The 13,161-nt window shown below is 29.0% G+C and overlaps 1 protein-coding gene across 1 annotated transcript in view; it reads right to left on the reverse strand.

Annotated features, from left to right (window-relative positions):
• LOC111628452 (inositol 1,4,5-trisphosphate receptor-like) overlaps nucleotides 1-13,050 on the reverse strand; it is a 174,488-nt gene extending 161,438 nt beyond the window's left edge. Inside the window, exon 1 of the mRNA XM_023372248.1 lies at nucleotides 12,921-13,050. The gene's annotated coding sequence lies outside the window, so the exon portion shown is untranslated. The remainder of the gene's footprint in view (nucleotides 1-12,920) is intronic.
• Between the last annotated feature and the right edge of the window lie 111 nt (nucleotides 13,051-13,161).

Here is a 13,161-nt window from a genome sequence, read left to right on the forward strand (position 1 = left end):
AGTAGAAGGCTCAAAGAGAATTGGGGGGCGTTAAGGAAATATAGAGGGGCGACGGCAGACAAATTCTATATATAAAAATTCGACGGAATATATATAAAATGTTGACATTTTATATATTTTTTATTTTTTATTGAAGGTCACAACTTGAATATTTCTAACACATTTACTTTTATTTTAGCTCAGCGTTTCTCAAAGTAAGCAATAACGCCCCCTTCTGGGCGATAAATAGATCTGGGCGGCGCTAGAGGCAGGGTACTGAACGGTGACCAAAGGCAAAATTGGGGCTGATATAAGGGAACATTGCGTTTAATGGTTTCCAGATGATGAGAACAATGTACAGTAACGGCACAAAGTGTGAGATTAATAAAAAAGTTTTCCTAAGAATATTTCCAATCCTTTTCTCACAAAAGAGAAAATGGGTTAGGGGGCGTTGGGTATAACTTTATGGAACAAAGGGGGCGATGGATCGAAAAAGTTTGAGAATCACTGCTTTAAGCCAATATTTTTCAACATAATTTTCTCAAAGAACAATGATATTCTAAATCAACTGTTGCATTATGTAAAAGAATTATATGTGCCTTAAATTAATAGAAAAGTTAAAATACTCACAATCACTTTTTTAAAATTGGCAATAAGTTCATTCTTCAATTGTAAATGCTTTCAGCCAACTTCATAGGTCTTTTTCAGGCTTATCTTAGCAAATAAAAGTTTTTGAATATAATGAAAATTATGTTATACTGGTAACCCCCATATAACACAGCACTTCTATAGCATGGATTCACTCTAACATGGTTCGAGAATTGGGAATATCGCCATATAACATGGCACTTCTATAGCACAGATTCACTCTAACATGGTTCAAGAATTGGGTAAAACCCTTGTACAACATGAAATGTACAATAATAAAAACTATTAAAAGCAAACTTTATCTAATTTAAAATTAGGGAAATCCCCGTACAATAGTTCAATAAACGTGATAAAGCTTTTAAGTGCGAAAAATACCTCATTTGACATTTTTCATTTGAGCGTGTACATACTGTCAGATTTTCCTGTGAACTATTAGTACTTAAGTATGTAAATTTTTTTCCCGTCTTCTGTCAATACATGTGGTTCTTCTTGAAACTTGTTTGAGTATTGCCAGATCTCAGCACTTCTGCTTTTGGTGTTTCCAGATGTTTTTTCTTATTCCATACTTGCTTTATTTTTCATAAGTGCTTAGCACCATATAAGGAAATTTATAAAGATCTTTTAACTAAAAGCAAACAATCTAAAATAACATATTTTTTTGCAAAAGGTAGAGCATGGATCTGAAAATAATGCAGAAAAATGCTCAGAGGATAAGGATATCTTGCTAAAAAGAAAACGTCCTCGGTTAATAGTGCTTAGTAATGATGAAGAAAACATTGTTTAATTATATTAATAAGTATCACTTCTTAAGAAAATTTTAATAAAGATATTTATCTTAATTATGAAACTATAATAGCATGTTTTTTTAATTTTTGGAATCTAACCCCCCCTTTTCGTACTAGTTCTTTGTTTCGTATAACACGGATTCACATAACACGGCAATTTTTTGGAACATAATTCCCGTGTTATACAGGGTTACCTGTATTCATAAACTTTGATTCATTAAGATAAGCCTGAAAAAGATCTATGAAATTGGTCAAAAGCATTTGTAATCAAAGAATAAACTAATTGCCAAATTTAAAAAAGTGATTGTGAGTATTTTACATCTAAGTCAGTTTGTGAATAAGTTAACAATACAAAACAATTTATAAATCAAATTACATTATATAACACTCAATTGTAAGTATTTAACTGTATTTCTCATGCAGAATTCTTTTTAAAAATTTTTAAATAAGTATTTTTCATGCAGAATTCTTTTTAATAAGTATTTCTCATGCAGAATTCTTTTTAAAAAGCAAAATATTTTCATTTCAGATTCTTTACACCATAAAAGTCAATAAAATAAATAAAGATTGAAAGAGAATACAAAATTACTGCTATCGATTAACGTGTCTCACTCTAGAATTAATATATATAAATTGAAAAAGGAAACATTATGGCTGATCTACTTGTGACACAAATACAAAGGTTAACACCTGCAGGTGAAATAACTGCAAAGATGTTCTGTTGTTTTATTTATTTATGCTTGTCCTGATATGAGATAAAACTAACAGTAACAATCTGGCATCATCTCTCAATTTATTTCTCTTGTTGATTTATGATGACAGTTGTATGGCCTCAAAGTATTTAGATATTCTATGTTTTTCACTGTAAGAAATGTAGCCTAGCTTGTATATTTATTTGATACATTACTTCAACACACTTATTTGTATCAAAATAACATTTTATCTCTTACTATTTCTCTTTCACTCATTGGCATTTGGATATCTTCAGTCAGGGCCAATGAGAGCTTGTATGGAATGCAGAGGTAGAACTGATCCTTTTAACCTTCTTCAAAACCTTCATTTGTTCAAAAAAAAATGAATGAAATACACAGAATGTATCTTTATTAATAAATAGCAATCTTAAATATTTTATTTTGTGTTAGTAAAAACGTTAATTTCATAGAGGTAAGAATCAGTTGAGCTCCTAAGTTTTCTCTCATACTGGAAAAAATCCCAAACTTCCTCTCTTGACAGCCCTATCTTCAGTTAGTTACTTTGTCTAAAAATTAATAAAGAAATGGAGAAAATAACATAAATACATTCATGACATTACTAGATTTTAAAATTACCTACAATTTGGATAACTTAATGTCCTGAGTCTAATGCATTTAATAGTTATCCCAGGAAAAAATGGAAGTACATTAATGTTTTCTAAGTATAAAACACTATCATCAAAGATTATTAAAAAATTTTTTAATACAGTCAACTCACATTAATACAAATTACTACAGAACAGTAATTAGTTTATCAAAAATTCATATTAATGATTGTCAATGTCAAGACTACATAACTTACAGTGTTAAGACTTAATATGAATTGATAATATAATCAGGCATTGAAATCTAAATTATATTTTGAATTAATTTAAATATATTAAACTTTCCAAAGCCCAATACATAGATACTCAACCAAATAACCACCTTAAACAATTGGGGTATAACAGATTATTGCCTGATTGTTTAAGGCAATCATTTGATTGAATTAATTTACTAAATAGAGTTAAATAAAATAAAATATACTTATGAAAACAAATTAATGTTCTATAACATTTTCAAATCACTGTATGCCTTCCTTGATATGCAACTTAGCATGTTTGCATGGGACCATATCCATTTAAAGGAGTGCGTTACCCTTAAACTTTAAACCCTATTTTCTGAGTACAGTGGAATGGTATGCCAAAACCTGATGTTTAAATTGTTCTACAATCGGAGGTTTATTATCCTTTTTATTTGTTAGAGATAAATGGTATATGAATTATTTACAGTATTTTGTTAAAGAGTGATACAGTAGAACCTCGAGAACTCGACCTAATGTGGACCGAAGGGTGGCCGAGTTTGTGAAAATGCCGAGTTATCGGGAATGGGGTTAAAAAAAATAAGTACGAGTATTTCCTCAGAAAATACTGTACTGTACTTGTACAGTATTTACTTGTACAGAATATAACAGAGAATAAACTGCCCAAATACCCTTAAACAAAGGAAAACTACGTACTTTATGAAGGCTACGTACTTTACTACATGAAAATGAAAATTAATGAATACACTGTGTACAGTAATTTACCTGATAAGACAGACCTCAGAAAAATACTTTGAGAGCTTTTATACTTTTATAAAGCTGTCTATAATGAAAATTAATTAACTAAGGATTTTTTCGCCCTGCCAAGGTGTGGACCAGTTATCCGGAGTGCTAAGTTATCGAGGGACGAGTTTTCGAGGTTCTACTGTATTAATAAACTTTTTGCATACTATCAAAGATTGAACCCATCTTTGCTTGTTAGGAAAAGAAAATTATTGTACTCAAAATGAAACATTTATCACAGTACAACTTTTTATCTAAAACATCAAAAAGTGTCAAATTATTGGAAATAGGAATATTTTTTGGGGTTGTGAATCTAATTTATGGCTCCATTTAACAAATCTTGGTAAAATTTTCATTTGCTTTATAGTGTGAAAATTAATATTGTGACAATGGCATTTTTCCAGAGCAACGGTAAAATTCATTTTAAAACGAGAATTTGCTTTATCAACTGTTCATTTTAAAGCCAGTGAATTGTGTATAATTCTTTTAAATAAAAATTATTTTACTTAAAGTAATTAATGGTTCTTTTGCTCAAAAATGCTAAAATGTACCTTAAAATGCAGAGATAGAACTGATCCTTTTAACCTTCTCCAAAACCTAATTTTTTTCAGATGCACCTATAAGGAAAACTAAGTGTTACAGTTTTTGCTTAATTTTAATCTGATTTCTTACTGTATTTCAACATTACTAATTTTTTAGATGTACCTATTACATAAAACACTCACAGCCATCTTTTTAAACCAGCACTAAGTATATTCTTCAAATGCAAGCATTTTCACCTAATTTTATGTGTCTTCAGGCTTGAAAGTTTCAGATCTTAGATAAGCCTGAAGAAGACCTATAAAATTGATTGAAAACATTTACATTTGAAGAACAAATATACTTATTGTTGAATTAAGCGCTCCTTGGGGTTAGAATGAAAGAGCACCTAGCTGACATACAACATATGAGGACCACCACCGCTCTCGCCATTTACGCCAGTGATCCAGACATAGAGCTAATTTTTAACCAAGCGAGGGTCATCCTCACCTCACCACATCACACACTGAACATCTAAGGTGGTTCGAGGCCATTTGTATCTACAGATCTAGCCTCACTGACACATGTATCAACCACAAGGAGGAATTAACCCTATCCATAGCATGGCAGGCACTAAAGGACAACGACCTATAATTCTCAACAATTGCTGCCAGATGAAGTGTGCATGCCCAGCAGGACAACATCATGAAACACATATTCAAATCAAATTTCAAATTGTGTTCTTTTTCTTACTTGCATTCTATCGGAAATTTTGCCATTCACCTGAAGAAAAACCATTTACAGTTCGAAAGCATTTGTGAGACATTGTTTTTTTTTTTTTTTAGTTTTACACCGGTAACAGGTTGTGGGTGTAGTTAAACAGTTGGTTTGAGTGTTTTATCTGATCTCTAATTTGTAAATATGTTGATATACAGTAATACCTCAACTTACGCTACCCCAACTTACGCGAACCCAGAGTTACGCGATTTTCAAATCTCATCGATTCATCTTTTGTTTGAGCACCATATAACTTTTGATTACTCACTCCCCCCACACTATTGTTCAGCTTACACGTTCCTCACTCCCCCCACACTATTGTTCAGCTTACACGTTCCTCACTCCCCCCACACTATTGTTCAGCTTACATGTTCGACGTGTAGCGTGGAATCGACACAGCTACAATTTATTTTGTGTTATTTATTTCTGTGTTTGTTATATCTACAGAGACTTGAGAGACTCTATGTAGAGATTTCTTGTAACCATGAATGAATCAAAAGACAAGATTAACGAGAACATTTATTAGCTCACATACATCCGACTTGGATTTTACACAAATTGCGAAATTATACCCCAACTTACGCGGTTATCGCTCGGTCCCATCTATCGTGTAAGTTCGGGGTATTACTGTACTTACTTCTTGGAGTTTAATAGTTTTCTTTAACAACATTAGGTGTAATTTTTGCAAAATTTTCTTTTTGCAACAAGGGAAGTACAATTTTACATATGCCTAATAACAGATTTTTTTTATTGCAAATTAAAGGGCACTGCTGAATTAGTATATAATCAATAATAAAAATTTCCAGAATACAAAACCATGTGCAGAAAAAACGATTAAAAAATTTCTGTTATGCACATAGACTCTGCCCATTTTCAATATAAACATTAATGGAATAAGCTGACAAGGACTGCATCAGATTCTAATGGACATTGGTCCCAAGAAGATTGATTAATGGAAGTGGTCACAAAAATTAAAGGTAATTGATTTTTATAAACTTCAACTGTGATGCACCAATAAACATGCAAAGGAATTGATACAAATCATATTAATCCAATAAACATTTATATATTTAATAATAATGGCATTCAAGAATAGACAAAAGTAACATGCTATGACATCACAGACAGACCTACTGAAATGGAATGGCAATTTGTAAAACAAATGCTTGATATTACTATAAGCAAACATAAAGATGAAACAACAGTAACATCATTAGCAGTAGTCATTAATTATGAAAGCAATGAAGATGTCAAATTACTTCGTAAATAAATCTGAAAAAATTAATTTTGTATTATGAGTAACTAAAGTATGTTGCTTAATTTGCAATCAGAAAAGGTTTCGTTTATCACATGTAGAAGTTGTACTTCCATTGACATATTTTCCAAAACCTATTTAAGTTTCCTTTGGAAAATATGTCAATAAATATCAGAAAATGTCAGTTTACAATTAAATATTAAAATAAGTTTTAACTGTATGAAAATCTGGCAGAATATTTACAAATGTTTTTTAATTCAGTAATGATGTAAAACAAAATTAAAACAGCAACTTAAAAAACAATTCACAGAAATTTCCTCATTCAATTAATAAGTACTGTACATATAGAACAAACACTCACTAATCTGAATAAGACTTAATCCAAACCAATTTTGTGCATTTTTCTGCTAAATGTTCAGCAAAAACAAAAATAAATCATAGATTATTTTTAAAAGCATGACAATAATATATACTACACCACATTTTAACAAGTATATATACCAAATATATATGTGGTATATACACTATATAGTAAACAATTTTTAAAAATATAAATATTTGTTTGTAGCTATTTTTTTTACTTCCTTTTCTTTATAAAATCCCATCTTGTTAGGTGTATTAAATACTTGGCTTGGATGTCACGCCAACAGATAACTCAATCAAAAACTTCAGACTAGGAGGTGTTAAAGAGATTTATAAAATCCCAATAATCCAAACTTTTCCCACATAATAATTACAGTAATTCAAATTAGCAAGAATGGACTGTCTTGGTTTATTATAATTGTCTCAATGCATTTACAGTATATAGGTAATATTCATTGTGATCTACTTTTAAAAGAAATGTTATATTTACATTGTTCTATTTTTTCATTATGAGCGTCCGTAATCTAAAACAGTATATAATATTAATTAACAGAGAATATGCTATATATATAAACAAGACAGTAATTTATTATTCTTGTTATTTGAATTAAGAGTTACAAACTAAGAACAGTACTGTTTAATTCACAAGTATAACAGATATTAATTAATATCAAAATTAAAGACAAATGTCTATTGAAGATATTCTCAAAACTTTAATCATCAAACCTCCTATCTTATATGAAAAAAATCACAACTTCTCACTCTAATGTACATTTTATACAGATATTACTATATATAAATTTTCAATCCTTCTAAATCTTTCTTATGCTTTCTAAAACAGGTTTCCTAAGTATATATCAATAAATAATATCATGTTGACCTCACATCATCTTATTACTGAATAATCTCACATACACTTCATGTCATGAAAGCACTTTTACTTCCCTCTTGGGAGAAGGAAAACATTAGTTTTAATAATTATTTTAAGATTGTTTCTAAAATTTTGACATTAAATTTTTGTTTACTTCTGCAAGTCATTTAGCATTGCACAGGACAAATTCCAGAGGTCATATCCAATGAAGAATCATTTCTGTACATATATCTTCTGATTTTTATTCAAATAGGGACTCTCACAGCTTTACCATGGACGACTGACACTATTAACATAAAATTTTCTTCCTTTTAGATTGATCAAATTCTTTGATATACTCGTAACCAGAACCATAAGTAGGCAGGTGCAACAGGTGCACCCGCACAGGGCCCACTTGGAAGGGGGGCCCAAACTGCTGTTCACAAGAAATTATATTTTTAAATTTTAAATTTTTCCGCCTTTCTACAGCGCGGTTTGGCGATTACATTTTGCCTTACTTAGNGTCAAACAGCAATTTTGACAGAATATAATGATACCGCAGAACCATCTAATCCAACAGACTAAGCCAGAGCCGTAACTAGGCAGGTGCAACAGGTGCACCCGCACAGGGCCCACTTGGAAGGGGGGCCCAAACTGCTGTTCACAAGAAATTATATTTTTAAATTTTAAATTTTTCCGCCTTTCTACAGCGCGGTTTGGCGATTACATTTTGCCTTACTTAGACCCTAGATGTCTGCTCACCAGTGTTCCCAACTGTGGTGACTTTTAGAGGGATGTAGTGAGGTAGCAGAGACCTCAGAAAAATCAGCCAAAAGTAGCGACTTTTGATATTTTTTTAATTTATTTTCTGAGAAATTTAAATTTATGTTTATAGTTTTCAAATTTACAGATTTTTCTCTACTTTATAGAGCTTTCTGGCAACTACTAATATTATTACAATATACAAAACTATATTTCTAGATTTTTCTACGGTGTGCAGAGCTAGAAATCTGTAAAGGTAACATTTTGTAACAAAAATAAATCTGCCTGAGGATTTTTTTTTAAATTACTAAATTGAAAATGGTAACTCCCAAATAAAACCTTAGTCTCGAGGATGTAAAAGGCGTGCAAAAATTCTGACATCAATTTTTGCTTTATAGTAGTATGCATATGTGGTGTATACCTGAACGGTGGATTAAGCAGTAAGTGAACTATGCGGGCACGTAGGGCCCCAAAGGGGTCCCACAGCCTTTAAAATGCTACTGAAAAAAGGAATTGCGAAAACGCAGAAGACAGAAATAGTCCAGAAAAACGCTTCGATATATATAGATACATGGAAGTAATAAATGATATAGCTTTATGGCCAACAATATTAACAGATGCTATTATTGATCATATTCTTAAAACAAACCAAAAAGTATAGAAAAGGGATTTCTTAATAAACAAAAAATAAAAGAGTTAAGATAATGGAAATAGATAAAACACCAGATGAAGGAAGTAACTTGACACCCGAAAAATTTTTTAAAATACAAATTTACAGAATTCTTGACACTATTGTGTCAAATAGATTGGCGTTATGAAAAAATGAAAACTATCTGTGACGATTTTTGCTTTCTCTGTGGCTCGTCTTTACAATACATGAGTGTTGCTGATTTAAAAAATCGACTGCAGATCTCACTATTAAATATAGCAAAGATTTAAAAAAGTACGAATTCACAAGTGAAATTGAAAGTTTTAATTTTGAAGTAACGACTCTTATACAAAATACAGAAACTACATCTCCGCTTAATATTCTACAGGCTCTTTATGATTTTGGTTTAATTGAGTCTTATCCAAATATCAATGCGCTCTTCGAATATTTCTAACTCTTCTCGTTTCTTTGCTTTATGCGAGAGAAGCTTTAGCAAGTTAAACTTAATAAAAAATTATTTAAGATCAACTATCGGACAAGAACGATTATCCAATATTTCTATTATTTCAATAGAATACAATATCGTTAAAAATATTAATTATGATGGTGTAATTAATGAATTTGCTGAAATGAAAGCCAGAAAAATTCAATTAAAATAAATCTTATTAAAAATCTATTGTAATGTATTTGTTTTATTATTTTCCCAAAACCAAATCAATTAAGGGGCCTAAATGCAAATTCTTGCACAGGGCACAGGAATGGCTAGTTACGGCTCTGCTCGTAACTGATATTATCCAATCTAATTTAAAACTCACGATATCAAAGACTATCAAGCTGTAATTTGCTGTATTTGATTTGACATATTTTCAATAAGACAGAAAATGCAAGAATAATTCATAGAACAAAATTATCATCATTTTTGAAAATCATTTTTTCGATTAGCCATTTGTTAAATTGCTTTTCATCAGTTTAAATTTCTCTATTATTCCTAGTGCTTTCAAGTTCCTAGAATTATAATTAATAATAATGGCTGTAATGCCAAATGCAGGAAAATAGATGAGTGAAAGAGAAAAAGAAGAGTGTATAACTGTAGAGGATGGAATAAGAGTAATGTATGGAGTCTTAGAAGGAGGGTCTGACAAGAGCATAATAAAATTGATCTTTCCATTTATATTCAGAAGGAAGGATTGCTCTAAAAAGTTGAAGTTAAGCACAGCAATTTCTGTTAAAAGAGTATGTGTAATCTTTACATAAAGTACATCTTTACATATAACAATATTTTTTTTCTGTTTTCTATTGCAGATTGATAATTTTAATGCATGATTTTTGATGACCATATAATTTTTTGATATTTATTGTTAGAATAGTGTCCACGAGAATGAATTACAGGAACTCAGAAATGCTAGAAATAATAAAAAATGTAAACTCCAAAAATGAAGTTTAATGAATACCATAATTTGCAAGTAATTTGACACTGAAGTTGTTTTTATGTTAAATATTTGAGAATTATTACCAAATCAAGATCAGGAGTATAGTAAAGGAGAGGAAAGACATGCATATACTCCATGAAGAAAAAAATTGAAATAAAATTCTGTTCCATTTTTTTTTCATTCCTTAAGAAGCTTGCAATGCTGCAAATGAAAATATTTGAATTAAATCTGTTTTTTTCACTTGTTTTGTTTGAGATTTTAACATCTAATTCAAAGTATCAAATTTATATTTAATGATTGTGATGTATGCCTCCACTGATTTTCTTATATATACTTTACTGTAATATCTGTCTCTATAATATAAATTGGCCCTACATATACAGGCCTAAAGTACAGACAATATTTATATCAATTATTACGTTAGCAAATACAGCAGGATAGTCAAGCATTGTTCATTGCTTTGCATTGTTTCATGCAAAGCAATGACATGCCTACTGTCCTCATAAGGGTCTCACAAAACTTGAAATCTGTATGATATACTATAAATCATGAAGAAAATATTCACAAATCCATGTCAGTAACTTTCAAAATTATAACTTCAACAATAACATAATAATGACATATACCATTTGTTCAAAACTTGTCAAAAAATGCAGTCAAATATCTGGTGACTGCCAAGTGCATCAGATATAATACTTTAGGATAATGTGCACAACAGTTATTGATGCAAATATCCTAACATTAAAGCACTGTTGGTCATGTTTGGTATATTTATAAATAAATACAAAACAAATGTCCTCATTTGAGGATGCTAGGCATTTACTAATTAACTTAGGTAAAACTTTTTTATATTATATAGTATAAGAAAGTCATCATAATATTTAGAATTCAAACTCATTATTTTTAATTTAATAAATAATTCATAAATTAAAACCTTTGCTTTTCATTGAAATTAGAATTTTTCAGACAAATTACATATATTTTTCTTTTTCATTTAAAGTTATGAAAAGAAAATACAGTTACTTTAAGAAAAATAATACTTTAAGTAAAGCAGAAATGTTTCCTCAGACCTTTATTTGGACCAACTTCAGTTCACAATATCATTTAAAACAAACACAGGATACATGTGGCATTATTTTAATTATAGCTTTTTATACATTAGATAACAAATATGTCATATGTATAAAACTTTTCTTAATTATATAATATTAAATTTTTATATAAAATGTTATATATAAACAATTTTAATTTAATTTTCACTAAATTATTATTCATGTGATAATATCGAGAAAATAAGCATGCCATTTTTAAAGGGTCTGTAAAATCATGTTATTTTATTAAATGTGCTAATTCAATTTAAAGAATCATTTCAGATGTCAAAAAATTGATTAAATTTTATAATACATAATCATATCTTAGTCTAAAAAGCATTAATATTTTAGAAAAAAATTATTTATTTATTGTAAATGAAGAAAATAGTTATAAAGTTTTGATTCAGTTTATATTAGATGCTTCTTATTTTACAACTGTCACTATCTTTACTAGTTTTGTGATATAACACCTAATGTACAACTAATTAAGCAAAAAAGTAAAAATGCAAGTTAAAGTAAAATCAAATCATTCTTTTAAATAGTTTGATTAATAAAGATACAACTAAATGAAAAATCATGCCTAAGTTAAAAAATTGAGACGACATTTACAAATTTTTGCTAAAACAATTGTCATATCTTAAAGAAATCAATCGGCACAACTTAATTTTGTTTTTATTAATTTAGATACATTTTTTTATATGCACGAAAACAATAAACATATATAGCCTATTTTTTCAATTTTAGATGATAATTTCTTCTTTGACATTGAAGAAAGTGATATATTTTATCTTCAATAACAATCCGATAATAAAAATTTTTAAATGGTTTACTTTCATAAAGAATATTTCAAAATCAATAAAGTAATCATTCGATTATCTTATTTATAAATAGATATATTTTCTTTCAATTTAAATTTAAATATAGGAATCTAAATTTAAATTCAGTCTGTTTTATATTTCAAACTTGTCAAACTTAAATAAAACTTCAGAAGAGAAGATTAGGATGCATTTTTTCTAAAATTTAGTTAGAATTTTTGTATTGTATACCCTTATATATATTATAACATAATATAATATACATACACTTATTTACCAAACTGATCTATATAATACAATATAATGTACTGTACAGTATATATTATATAAATTTCATAAATGAATTAAATGACAGAAAATCATAAAGTAAACATAGTGCTTTTCCATTCCATATTACTTTAATACATATATCATTAATTTCTGCAAGTGATCAATTATATCTGAAATTGATCAATTATATCTGAAATTGATCAATTTCTGCAATTGATCAATTAATCCTTTGAAGAAAAAGAAATAAACAGATGAAAATAATTTTCAATTTATCTTAATCCATTCACATTTAAGCTAATTAAGCCTGAATTAATATATACAACAGCATATAAACACATAAACATTACCTAAACACGAGGATTTTTTTAAATTAATTAATTAATCACATACCAAAATATCCCGACTTTTTAATATTCATCTATCATATTTGAAAATTCTTGAATTATCGTAACATTTCGAAAGGTTATCGAAATATTTCTATACAAATGTCTCAAAGTAATCCACTCCTTCCGAAGCCATCTAACATATGTCACGTGAATAAACGTCACTTTTACAGGTACAGTTTAGTTTTCAATTATCCGGGATGATCGACATGTTTAAATATTTAAGAAAAAAATATATAATATAATAT

Source organism: Centruroides sculpturatus, unplaced genomic scaffold (genome assembly GCF_000671375.1).
Source record: "Centruroides sculpturatus isolate CEXI.00-Female unplaced genomic scaffold, Cexi_2.0 scaffold522, whole genome shotgun sequence".
In the NCBI taxonomy this organism is placed as follows: Eukaryota; Metazoa; Arthropoda; class Arachnida; order Scorpiones; family Buthidae; genus Centruroides; species Centruroides sculpturatus.